The sequence below is a fragment of the Tauraco erythrolophus genome, chromosome 14 (genome assembly GCF_009769465.1).
Source record: "Tauraco erythrolophus isolate bTauEry1 chromosome 14, bTauEry1.pri, whole genome shotgun sequence".
NCBI classification, from domain to species: Eukaryota; Metazoa; Chordata; class Aves; order Musophagiformes; family Musophagidae; genus Tauraco; species Tauraco erythrolophus.
This window is the reverse complement of record NC_141478.1, coordinates 15,697,948-15,710,357: the sequence shown is the minus strand read 5'-3', so window position 1 is coordinate 15,710,357 and position 12,410 is coordinate 15,697,948. Positions and strand designations below refer to the sequence as shown.

The following is a 12,410-nucleotide window of genomic DNA, read 5'->3' as shown; positions in this document are numbered from 1 at the left end:
CCACAGGCGATCATTCAACAGATAATTCCTCTGTTACAAGAGCTTTTGCTTAATAGTCACAATCTACATTTTTCTCTCAGCTTCATCCATTAGCTCTATTCCTCATCTTTCCTCAAATGGATCTGAGTAATAAACCTCTAAACAATTGTCTTCCTCCTCTGTGTTCCTATAACAATGAGGAGGTTACGCTGTCTGAACTGTAACACTACAAATTTCCGGTGCATAGTTTTAGCAATAAGGAATTAGGTATTCTAATAAATACAAGGTTAAAACTAGGGGAAATTCATTACCAAGCTAAAGATCAATGAGCAAGAGGTGAAACTGGCAAAGCGATGCTCTTATTAGATTATCAGACTCAAGGCTGATTTATAGCTTTCACTGTGCTTCCTTATCCATCATTTTTATAGTACATAGAAAGGGCTACAAAGCACAAATTGCCTTTTTTTAATTAACGTTGAAGTTTTAGATAGGCTCAGATCAGGATAACCAGGCCAGGTTACTTTTTTTCCCCAAAAAAACATGAAAGCAGAAAACACATTTTATTGATCTGCAAGAGCTGCAACAGAACTGAATAATACAACACGCTTGCCAGCCTGCAGCTTCCTAATACGCCTGCCTATTATTTGCCCAGAAACAACAAGCTGGGGAGCAGCCCTGCTGAAAAGGCCCTGGGAGTCTTGGAAGAGAGTAGGCTGCACAAGGCAGCAGTGAACCTGTTCAGCCTGGAGAAGGGAAGACTTCAAGGGGATTGAACAGCTGCCCGCCAGTATCTATGAGGAGGTCATCAAAATACAGCAAGCATAGAAGGGACTTTCTGAATTGTACTCAAAACACAATCCTGCCCCTTCCACCTCTGAAAAGGATGATGACCTGTAGGTCAGGCTAACACAGCAGCTCCCCAAAACTTTCTTAACCTGTTGGTATAGCATAACTCAACCAGTGGCTCAACAACATTGGCAGCCACCTTATACTAGTGCTGCTGCGAGTGACAGCCAAGCTAGGAAACTGTAGGAACATGTGCTGATGTTGACAGCTTGTACTGTGGAGAAGCATAAATTAAACTGAAAGTAGCAATGAAGATTACTAAATCTTGAATACTCTTCAGAAGAACCCCTCAATTTGTCCAGGGCCCCTGGCAACAAAGATACAGATAGTCTCAAAATAATAATAACTAAAAAAAAAAAAAAGAAAAAAAAAGAAAAAAATCACAAATGTAGTCATTTTAATATAACATGTAAGTAACTCTGCAACCTCAGAGACATGATTCATTCCTTCTGAAATGAGTGATTTTGCAATTGTAGCCCACACGAGAGGCTTTTCTAAGGAATATAAAAGTTGCACAACAACTGAGCATGCTTTTACCTCGCCGCATCACAGCCGTAATATCAGATTTGGACGGCAATCAGTGTTTCATTCAGTCTTGCACCTTCATTGCTACCACTTTTAAATACTTTAGTACATATAAACATCTCTTCACTATCTGTAAAGGATACCACATTCTTAGCACTACCGTGTTACCAAAAGTAGAAAAGGAAAGAATCTTTAAAAATACTGAGAATAACTTTTTACAATTATTATTTATAATTTTCTTTTCAGCACAATTTAAGTGGTTACCATAGCTGGAATGAATTACAGTGCACTGCCAGGATTTTCAGAAAAGGCCTTTCCACCCCAGGAAAAGTTCAGTTGCATTCTACTTTAATGGCTCTTGGCAAGCTTGCACTATTGTTTTTGTACAAACAGAAGTAAATTTGATATAAATAAAAAATGGAACTTTATGTGAATGAAGCAAACATCAAATTCCTTAATCTTCAAAAGAAATTCTATCCCTGAATAATTAACTATGATATATTATAAAACTAGAATAATTGAAAACAGAATTCTAAGTTGATTCATGTGGACTGTGCTGAAATATTTATTATTGCAAGTCCAGAAGATCTGTCTGGGTTTTGTCACTGGAAATGTCTAAACTCAGTGTCCAGATGTTTATTTAAGTTGCTCCCACATAGTTCTAATGTCAATTACCAGGGGTTATCAGAGAGCATCACTGTGTATCTTCCTTGACTAATATTCTCATTTCTTCTGCATCTTTGATGTTTTCTTTCATTAAAATTCCTGGCTCAGAGCCACAAAAATCTGCCGTACAGGCAAAAAAAATGGTCTGCAGACATGACATATGATGATGCCCAATGTCTGTGCTAAGATAATATTTATCATCAGCTATCATTTAAGCAGTACTATCATCAGTACAATGCCAATTTAAAGCAGCTCAGAGAAAGACGTGTGAAACCAGAGAATAAGACTTCTAACCAACATGAAATACTTGAGTCAGTAAAGAAAGTATTATCGCATATAATGAAGATTTTGTGAATCTGTGTTGTGGTTTTTGTTCCCCTTCAGGAAAAAGCAGGGGGAAAGTAAATGACAAAGTAATTTCACACATAATTACAAATGGAATTGATGGATCTGTAACTCTGGAAACCACAATTACATCAAGACTTTTATAGTAACCAGGAGACAACACAGGCCACTCATAACAGTGACATAAACCGAAAGAGCTTATCACACAGTCTCTGAAGATTTCCTACATTCAAATGCAAATAGTTGGCTAACACTGCTCCTTTATATCTCTATCTACCTACCTGTCTGTCTCTGTTGTCCAAAACCAGTTGGTTCATTTGGTTTGTAGGCAAGTACTGGAAGACTTATTTTTAAAGATTTGTAAGAAAACAAAAGAAAATCACTGCTAATTCAATATAAATGGAAGTAGAGATTTAAGATGGATGGAGAAAACAGTGTCGATGCCACTTCATGTTTTCACATTAGTACCCAAATACACCGAGTTCCACTCTTGGTGAAGAATGTTACCCTTTTTTAGTTCTAATTGATCAGTAAGAGACAGACACCTTGCAACTTCAATGGATAGTGGTCTAAACGACTTGGAAATGCAAATCTCATGGATTATGTAATTTATTCCTTTCCCTCCACTATCAGTTTAGGAAGGCATATCCACAAGCACTCAGTCTTGCTCAAAGTCATTTGCCTTCACTGAGATCTTCTGCAAGTGGTGTCATTGCACATCCATATTCAGCTGTGATTCTGTGTGTGCAGTAAAAATCCCAGAGCTTCTTGCAGAGTCACAAGTTTTGTCACAGAATTTGTGCTCATTGCAGCACAGGCTGCATGCAACCTGTGTGCACTGGGAAAGCAGCGTGGATGTTTCAGAGATGGATGCAGGAGATCACATGCTATTGTAACCAGAGCTATAGTACTCCCACCACTGTCCAACTAATCTCTGAGCAAATTAAATGTATATGTTATTAGCATCAAGTAACAATTGAGAATTTTTTTTTCAGAAAAACAAAAACAAACACACACAAAAAAACAACAGAAGAAAAACAAACATGGACAGAAATTTGCAACTGAAATTTCTATTCAGGAGAAGCGTACAAAGAATATCTCCTACCAAGCACTCAACTTTAGAGACTCAGCAAAATCTTGGACTGCAGCTACTTGCCACATTATATCACTGCCTTGATCTAGTGAGCATTAATACCAGCTGTGTGGATAGAGGGAGGAAATATGATATGTTCATTAAGTATTATGGCCTCACTTATCTCCCTCATGACTTCAGTGAGATGTGCCAATTCGTGCATGACACAATTACGGTCTGCAATATCAACCTGAAAGAAAAGCAATGAGGGTGTCACTTAGTACAAATTCCTACAAATTTTCCTGTCAAGAAATCTCTCTTATACTTGCTGCTGGTGGACACATTCATTCGTATTTGGATGATTAAAAGTGAAATACTAAGTTCAATGATTCTAGCAAGCTGAAAATCAATTTGCTTCCCACACACGTTTCACTGTGCTCATTTGTGTTGTATTCTCACATTCAGTAATTAGTTCACAACTCTTATTGACATACTCCCTTGCACACAGAGATTAAAAAAAACACAGAGCCAATATCCCATTTCAACAGAGCACTTGCAAATAAATGTTCCTAGAGGAACAAAGCTTTGACTTCAGTACATGCTTTCATGCTTCACCAAATCAAGGGCCAATTTATTAAAATCTTAATAACCAAATGATCAAAAACCGTTGCTTTAAACAAGATATGATTGAATGCCTGTAAAGCTTTGCATACATATGGAATAATAATTACAGTATTTACAAAGGAGATAAATGGAGGTAAGCACTCCTATCCCATGGAAAGTCAATGTTAAGTGTAAAGTGTTTGGACTACAGTCAGCTAACATTTGCCTGCCACAATGTCAGCAGTGACACAGCACTGCAGAAGTGTGAGAATTAAACACAGACCATAAGCTTACCAAGAAAAGAAAAAAATACAGCAAAATAGATGTTGTTTTCACACAGCTGTCTTTTTTACTTCCCTTTCCCTCCCAGAACGTGGGAGTTCACAACCTAAAAACAAACATTAGGAAACCAGGAAATCTCAGTGGTGATCTCCACACATACCACCCTAAGAGCAGTGAACTTGCAACAAAACATGAACCACAAACTCAGGAAAAATACAGATCATTTAGCACCTCCCTGGAACAAGACCACACCATGCAAGACCTACTCCCTGAAAAATTTGTCCTTACAAGACACTTTGGAGAAATTACACTTCCTTCTTATACTGCTCTGAAAAAGCAGCAAGGCTGGCAAAGCAGAGAAAAGCCACCTTTTCCTAAAGCAGAGCCCATGAGTAGGGCACAGCGTCTTCCAACATAAGACTTCCCATTCCCTGTCTCCTTTATGCCATCCATTGATATAAAAAGACTAGAATTCATTGCAATTCCCCTGGCCCAAGGATACTCCTTGCAGGCACTAATTTGCTAAAGGCAGATGATGAGCCAGATGCCAAATTAGGCCAAAAATGGTCTGAACCGGTCCTACTACACATCGCTTTCACTGGCAAAATCCAGCATGGTACACAACTGAGATTACAGTCAGCCTCCTGGATCCAGGGAACTGGCTCTGCAATGGAGCTGCACAAAACAACCAGCCAGCCAGATCTCCACCTCCAACTTGGGCTAGTCAGGTCCTACCTTCTCCATGAGACTGCTAAAGGCTGCCAGCTTGTGGTGTGTCTGTGGTACGGGAATTGTCTGCGAGTTCTGTACAGAAACCCCCAAACTACTGCCCAGGGGCTGCTGTGGAGCATGACCAGCTTTGCCATGGCTTCCTGCTCACCTTTCTATTCATCAGTCTGTAGAATCTGGATAGTCTTTTCCCTGACTGCGTCCCTGTGGCAGGTTCAGAAATTTCACAGCACGGAGCCACGGTTTTCAAATTCTCACAATTTCCAGGCCCCATTTCCTCCACACATGAACTTGCAGTTCAGAACTTACTGGCACTGACTTTTTTTCTGATCACATGGCTCTTAGAAGCATCCATAAGTCACCAGACAGAAAACTAACAGAACAGCCAACCCGTCCAGCTAGTTCTAATTCTAAAAAACCAGGAAAAACTTCTGCATCTTTTGTACTCTTACCGTCCCCCCAAATAATTAAGTACGTAGCATTTAGGTCTTTCTTCTTTCAAATGTTATTTCCCAAACACTTAACATAAATTTTAGGCTGCTAAAATCCTCTAGATCATGCTATCACCACAGCTGGCAAAACCAGATTGCATGTTCTCCTCCCTCAGGAAAGCTTACAGCTGCGAACAGAAACCTGTTAGTGCTTTCCTTCTGTGCAGTTTGGGGATCAGGTACTACTAACGATGCAAAAAAAAAAAAAATTAGGGACTACAGCTGCTGCTGCACAGATACCTGCCTCACATGCTATGGCTCTCAGACTTCCAGCACACCATTTTAAGCTCTGTCTCTGTGCCATCTTTCAGACCTGCACAATTGCCCAGCTTTAGGTCTTACAGATCTTTTCTCATCCATTTGCATTCCCAAGTTTTCTTTCCCTGATAGCAATAGCGTCCTAACTCCATCTCCAGTGCTTTCCTTGTGGAGGCACTAAAGCAAAAGGTTCTGTTTTCCCCAAAAATTTGACTGCAAACTTTACATGGTCATAACAAAACATTATTTGCACAATGAACTTCAGAAACACATTTCAATTCTTTATTTTCTACTGGGTTAACAGCCCAATCCAATAAAACAGTCCACTCTCAAAATAGAGTAAACTCCTCAATTCTCAGTGTACATTTTGAAACGCTCTGGAACTGAGAACAGTGAACAGCATACCATAATTGATAAGAAACTTAACTCAGTATGACTAAACCATTCCAAGACTCATACTCTTATTCTCTAACCTTTTACTAACTTCTGGATTGCACATCCTCCTTAACATGGGACTCTCTTGTACCTGACTCTTCGTCTTATCACTCACAAAATCTCATTCAAAGTACATACCTGTGCTCAGAACCCAGGACCAACAACCTCTCTCAAGAAGCTTCCATGTTTTGCAGTAAACAAACCCTTTAGCAATACTTAATATTCATACCTTAAGCTTGGGTTTGTATTCACACAGCACTCTCTTCCACAAGGACTTCCACAGCACTGAACAGCTGAACTGCTGCTAATTGTATAACAAATACATAATGTGCTTCACCTGTTCCTAGAGGGAGGTTTTTTTTTTCCTTAAAGGTGAAGTTTGACCATTCAGAGGATCCACTTTGGCAAAGGTACCAACATGTTGAATGTTACCAAAATACAGATCAAGAAAACTTGCCCTCTGCTTCAAAAAGTTAGAGAGCAAAGTGACCCTGAAAAGCGCAAAGAAAAGAGCATAATTTCAGTTAGCATAAGAAAGTGGTCAGCACAAGCCTATGTTGAACTAGATTTCAGTAAATGTTAAAACAAATTCTTAACTGTGTAGCTCTGTGTAAATTCCTTTAGAACAGAAATCTTATAAAACTTCAAAAGGCGTGACAGCACTGTCAGTACAGAGACAAAGGTGATGATCTTAACAAGGGGGAGAGATGCAAACAGGCCTAGAAGGGGTAACTTGTGCTTCATGCAACAGCAAAGGGAAAGCCAATACACTTCTGAGGCCTCTTGTCCTTAAGCAGTACAAGAGACTGAAGTAGTGGGAGAACTGATGACAAGACCCAGCATGACAATGATGATCTGAGAGACAAACGGCATCCATAAGAGAAGAGCACTCCACTGGCCTGTGGAGTCAAAGCCACATGCTGAAGAAAGACCCTGAGGACAGAAATACCACAACTGAGTGATCAGATGGGTTATCAACATGGACACTGAGGATGAGTAAGAATGACTGAAAATATGTCAAAAAATAGTTCTGACAAAGACAAGTGATGGTGAGAAGCTGGGAGGATAAAGCAGGAACATACATACACACAAAAAAAGAGAGAATAAAAACCAGGATAAAATGGTAAAAAGAAGACTGTAAGGCCTGGAAGTGACAACATCTGCACAGTCCGAAAACAAAATAGGAAATAAGAAGGAAAGCCTCAGCAGGAGGGCAGCTGCAGCAAAACACAAAAGACCTCAGGTCTCTGTGAGATATTCAAGTGACTGAGGTATGTAGAAGGTGCCCAGGTGCACAGCTGGTATTTAGATGGAGTTTCAGAAAGCAAGAGAAGATAGCAATGGCAGAAGGATGTGTGACACATGGCAGAAGTTAAATGCAGATACAGGGAGCGATACGTCATATGAAAGAGCATGGGTGGTGCAGGGATGTCCTGGTTTTAGCTGGGACAGTTAGCTCTTCTCTTTAGCAGCTAGAAGAGCTCCGTGTTTTGGTTTACTCAGAGGCTCGCTCTGAGAAGAATGCTGATAGCAAGCTGATGTTTGTGGTTGAACGTGAGACTCCAAGGACTTTTCAGTGTGCCGGAGTGCAGAAGCACGGCGGGATAAGGGGGGAGCATAGCCAGGACAAGGGAGACGCGATTCCCCTTGTGATTTGTGTGGAACTTAAGATTGAGGGCCAAACTGGCCAATTAGTATTCCATATCATGCAGCATCATGCCCAGTATAAAAGTGAGGGACAGCCAGAAGGAAGGGCTTTTGCGCTTTGGCTCTCTTGCCGCTTTGCTCTTTTGTGCTTTTGCTCTATTGCCTTTTTTTTCCCTCTCTCTCCCAGTACTCTCCCGCTCTCGGAGTACTCTCTCTCTCTGCCCCTCTCTATTTCGGGGCCTCGCGTTCGTCTGGGATTGCAGCTTCAGGACGAGACGGGCTGCGGATAAGAGGGGGTGGTGAGCATCTACTCTGTGTATTACTTATCTGTATTAAATTGTTCTTATCTCAACCCACGGGTTTCCTGTTTCTCCTTTAATTCTCTCCCTCATTCCTGGGGTGGGGGAGGGTGAGTGACCGGCTGTGTGGTTCGGTTGCTGGAGCGGCCTAACCCACAACAACAGGAGATAAGTCTTATGAGGAAAACGGAAGAGCAGACAGCTGATGGGAAGCCAATGAACAATGAGAACAAGAAACTTGTCAGAGGAAAGGGTACTGAAAAGCGGCATCACAGGTGACCTAGTCAAAAATACCAAGTATTAGCTTAGCAGCAGCTCAGTCTGTCAAACTGCACTGCCAGGGTATGGACTGTGCCACAAGGACTGCCTGGGAGAGCTTGTGGAGCAGTTGGGAGAGTTACTGCCTGCTAGTAAGTGCTGTATGCACTCAAGAAGTGGCAGAGACTTTCATCCCCCATTTCTAGATGACATCGTGCGCTTTTCGAATGACTCACACACCTGGAGCACCGCTGGTTTTCAGAGACGCCATTCCTGCAGGAATATGTACACATCCAGAGAGAGCATCGCACACACAGCTGCCCCGCACATGCTGCTGCTGCAGCGTCTCAGAAAACAGGTGCTGCCAGGCTATACACAGCATTTCTCAGTTTGTTTTTAGAACTGACCTCATACTAGGGCTGGAACATCCTAGTCAACAGTGGAATATCATTGTGAAATACTTCTCAGATGTGTTCCTTATCTTTCAAAATTCATATTAAAAGGCAGAAAATGTTATTGTAGGGAATACATTCTTTTTATCTTCAAAGAACAGCTAAAACTGCAAAATACACAAACATCTTCTAGAAGAAAACCAGAAGGTGGATCTCTTAATTTACAGTATCAGACTATGAAAAAATAGTATTCCGAAGTATGAAAGCAGTGTACAAATATATGGAAAAACACCAAGAAATTTAATAAAATATATTAGAGTCTTCAGATTAACTTGACCTCTTGATGTTCCTTGCCGTAATCACCAACAATGAAACAGCAGATTCTCTTAAAGCCCAATGGAATTCGAGTTACAAAATAACTTGAAATTCTTAACCTATTTACAACACAAGAGCAGAAATTGTTATTTTAAGATGTGGGCACAGAAATAAGCTCTCATGTGGTAAAAAGCCAACTTACAGCTAACTATCATGTGTTTATTGCAGCTGTCCGGGCATGTATTTCACCATGGGGTAAAGGCAAGATAATCTTAAATAGACAGAAGAAGTTTCTCACATTTGTACAAGACAAGAGCTTTCAGACACGCAAGCGGCTCATAGGCACCTGAGCTTACTTTACGGACCTTGTGGCCGATGCCCCTTGCAAACCGCCTGTCTGCGCAGAAGAAACCTGCTCTTGCAGATGACTCGTTATAGCCTGCAAAAGCATATTAAAAGAGCTCACTTTGCTGTAGCTGAAAACTATGGGGCATTCTACAAGGATTAACGGCCCCAATGGCTCAAACAGTCCCCCAATAACACTGGGTTACCACTTAAAACACTTATATTTATGAGGTTTATACTGAACCCTTCCTCCCATAGCTGTAATGTTACAATTTAAGAAAAAAATGACTAGATCAAGCATTCTCAATATCCTGGTTTGGGTTTTAAGAAGTACTCCATAAAGATCAGTTACATGGCTCATCCTCAGACATCCCTTCTTGAATTCAGTCCTCTGCTGAAAAATAATCTTCATCTCTCACTTCTCTGTATTGCATTGAGGCCTTCCCCTCTGGTTCAAACCTGAGCATTTTATATTCAATCTCTCTGCAAGCTTCTGTGCTGCAAGCTTGGCTTGCATTTCCTACATAAAAGGAGAAAAAAAAAAAAAAAAAGGACACAAGTTAGAAAGGTGTTCATCATCTTTATCCTGGTCATGAAAAACTAATATACTAAAGTATAAATTTGACATAATATATTAGTAATTCCAGAGTGGGCTTATTAAAAGTTTTAGTAACTAGCAAGAAATTTCAGGTTTCTTTTCACGCTTAGACATAACCATGCTATTAAAATTTGAAGATATTTTTATAAGAGTCGAAATGCCCCATGTGGCAGTCCTCACCTGTGATACACTAATGTCAGCTTTAACAGATCATCAGTCCACAGTAAGCATGTACCAATAGCAATGCTCATCATTCAGCAATCTCAGCAAAAATGTCTGCATTTTCCAAACACATGACCTCTCTTAAAGTGCCAAGATTACTAAATTAACAAGTGCTTTAAAACACTAAGAAGCAACAAACAATTTTACAATAGCATCTAATTTAAACATTAGCTTGGCACTACCTGGCAAGTCAAAATCAAAATCCTCGCAGCGAGATTTGAAGAACCTCAGAACTCAGATCCTTCAGGCACAGTATAAATAAAGGCAAACACAGATACTTGCATATTCAAGAATAACAAATACTGCTAGGCGTTCCTTTATGCAAGGGCCAAAAACTCTTTAAAGACTAATAGGCAAGGTATAAATTCAAATTTCCTAGTCAGAGGTGAAGTGAGTGCAATGAGTTTAGAGTAATCAACACACGAAAAGAAACACTAGGTTTTGTTTAATGCAGGAATAAGTTTCAGAAGGAATTAATACATTATTTAGTTATATCATTAAAAGAATCAAATACAAGAATACAAGAAAAACTGCTGTTCCTGAAAGTCTGCCCATCTCAATTTCAAAATGAAGTTCGTAAGTATGAAAGACCCCTTTACTTTTTTTTTTTTTCAGGAGTCATCCCAATTATATAATTGCTTTTCAGACCAAATCTTAAATTTTACCTCATAAGCTTCTTTTGCTGTATCTGAATTGCTATGGATTCCTCTATGGACAACAGCTTAGCAGGTGAATGGGTGAAGCGGTGGCAGCCGAGCTGCTGTGATGTCATTCAAGTGTTTCTTATCTCTAAGTCGTCTTTCTTCAGTTGTAATTGGAGAGCCAAATCCCCCAGGTGACTGACTGGATGAGGAACCATGCGATGATCCACTTTGCTCTCCTGATAACCTGGAAGAGATAAAACATAAAAGTTGCGACCCAAACTTGCAGCACGAGGTTGAATGACTTCAGTTCTATAACTTGTTATTTTCAACATGTAACAGTTGAAAAGAAACATGAAGTGATATGACACCAAAAACAATTAAAAATAAGCAGTGCTCAGAAAAACTAAAGAGATATCTCTGCAGAGAGACGATATCACAAGTTACTCCTGATAGCGAACAAAAAGATAAGCCATTTAATTAGCAAGCATGACATGGCAATGCTGTAGGAGTCACACAAAGTATAAACTGCTGCTGCTACCAGGACAGACAATGTGATCAGTAATTTGCTAGAGGTGCAGGAAAAAGGAAAAGGCCACCTGCTATTAAGTTCTCCAAATTCTAGAATCAATCTACAATAATGCTTCACCGACTGTTTAATAGTTTTGTAGCTTAAGCTATGTAACTCTATGAAGATTCATGACATTGTTTCACCATTCAATATTGAGATTCTGTGGCACTTATATTGGGTCTTTAACATTATTAACCTGCATGTCATATGAACTTAAACCTCTTTAATCATCACAAGAAAATAAACCCATCATGCTTGTTCTGTCCATTTCCAATTTCATACAAGTCAATTATTTCACAAAAGATTTTTCTATTCCATAATACTTACACATTTGGTTTAAATTTGCTTTTTTTATGACTGGGTTTCTTGGCTCTAGACTCAAGAACTTCAATAAAATGTGGTGTCTTGGGGTGCAGGCTTCCAAAGACATTGCCCTTAGGTTTAGCCACATTCTGCTCTTTTTCCAATACTTTTTCACTATTATCCACATCTACAATTGTACTTTTTGAAAGGCGTCAACCAACACATCTTTACTGTTGTCCAAAGCAGCTGTACTTTCTGTACTATCCTCAGTATTGCTCTGAGATATCTGCTGATCATTTTTCAGATGACTGCTCACAGTTGATCTGGAGACAACTTCACAAAAAAGGACTCTGATCTTTTGTAACAGTCTTTACTTTATCATTTTCCCTCCGAGTCCTCTGATTTTCCAGAGCTGTATTTGTGGCATCTTGCTCAATACATTCTACCTCTTGCCTTTGGGAAGAAATCTCAGACGCTTCTTTAATATTAGAGTTTTCATCAAGACTGAGGACTCTTCACAGTCTAGTGTGTCTTTGTTCAGGATAACTTGCCGTTTGCTCGTATTCACCTCCTCCTGTTTCACCTGAA

General features: G+C 39.9%; 1 non-coding gene across 1 annotated transcript; it reads right to left on the bottom strand.

Annotated features, from left to right (window-relative positions):
* Positions 1–9,671: 9,671 nt before the first annotated feature.
* LOC104371555 (RNA polymerase II subunit M) lies at positions 9,672–12,209 on the bottom strand. The gene is made up of 3 exons (XR_015222533.1): positions 11,847–12,209; positions 10,973–11,195; positions 9,672–10,007 (listed from the first exon to the last, which is right to left on the bottom strand). It is a non-coding gene; the product is annotated as an RNA polymerase II subunit M (transcript).
* Positions 12,210–12,410: the final 201 nt, after the last annotated feature.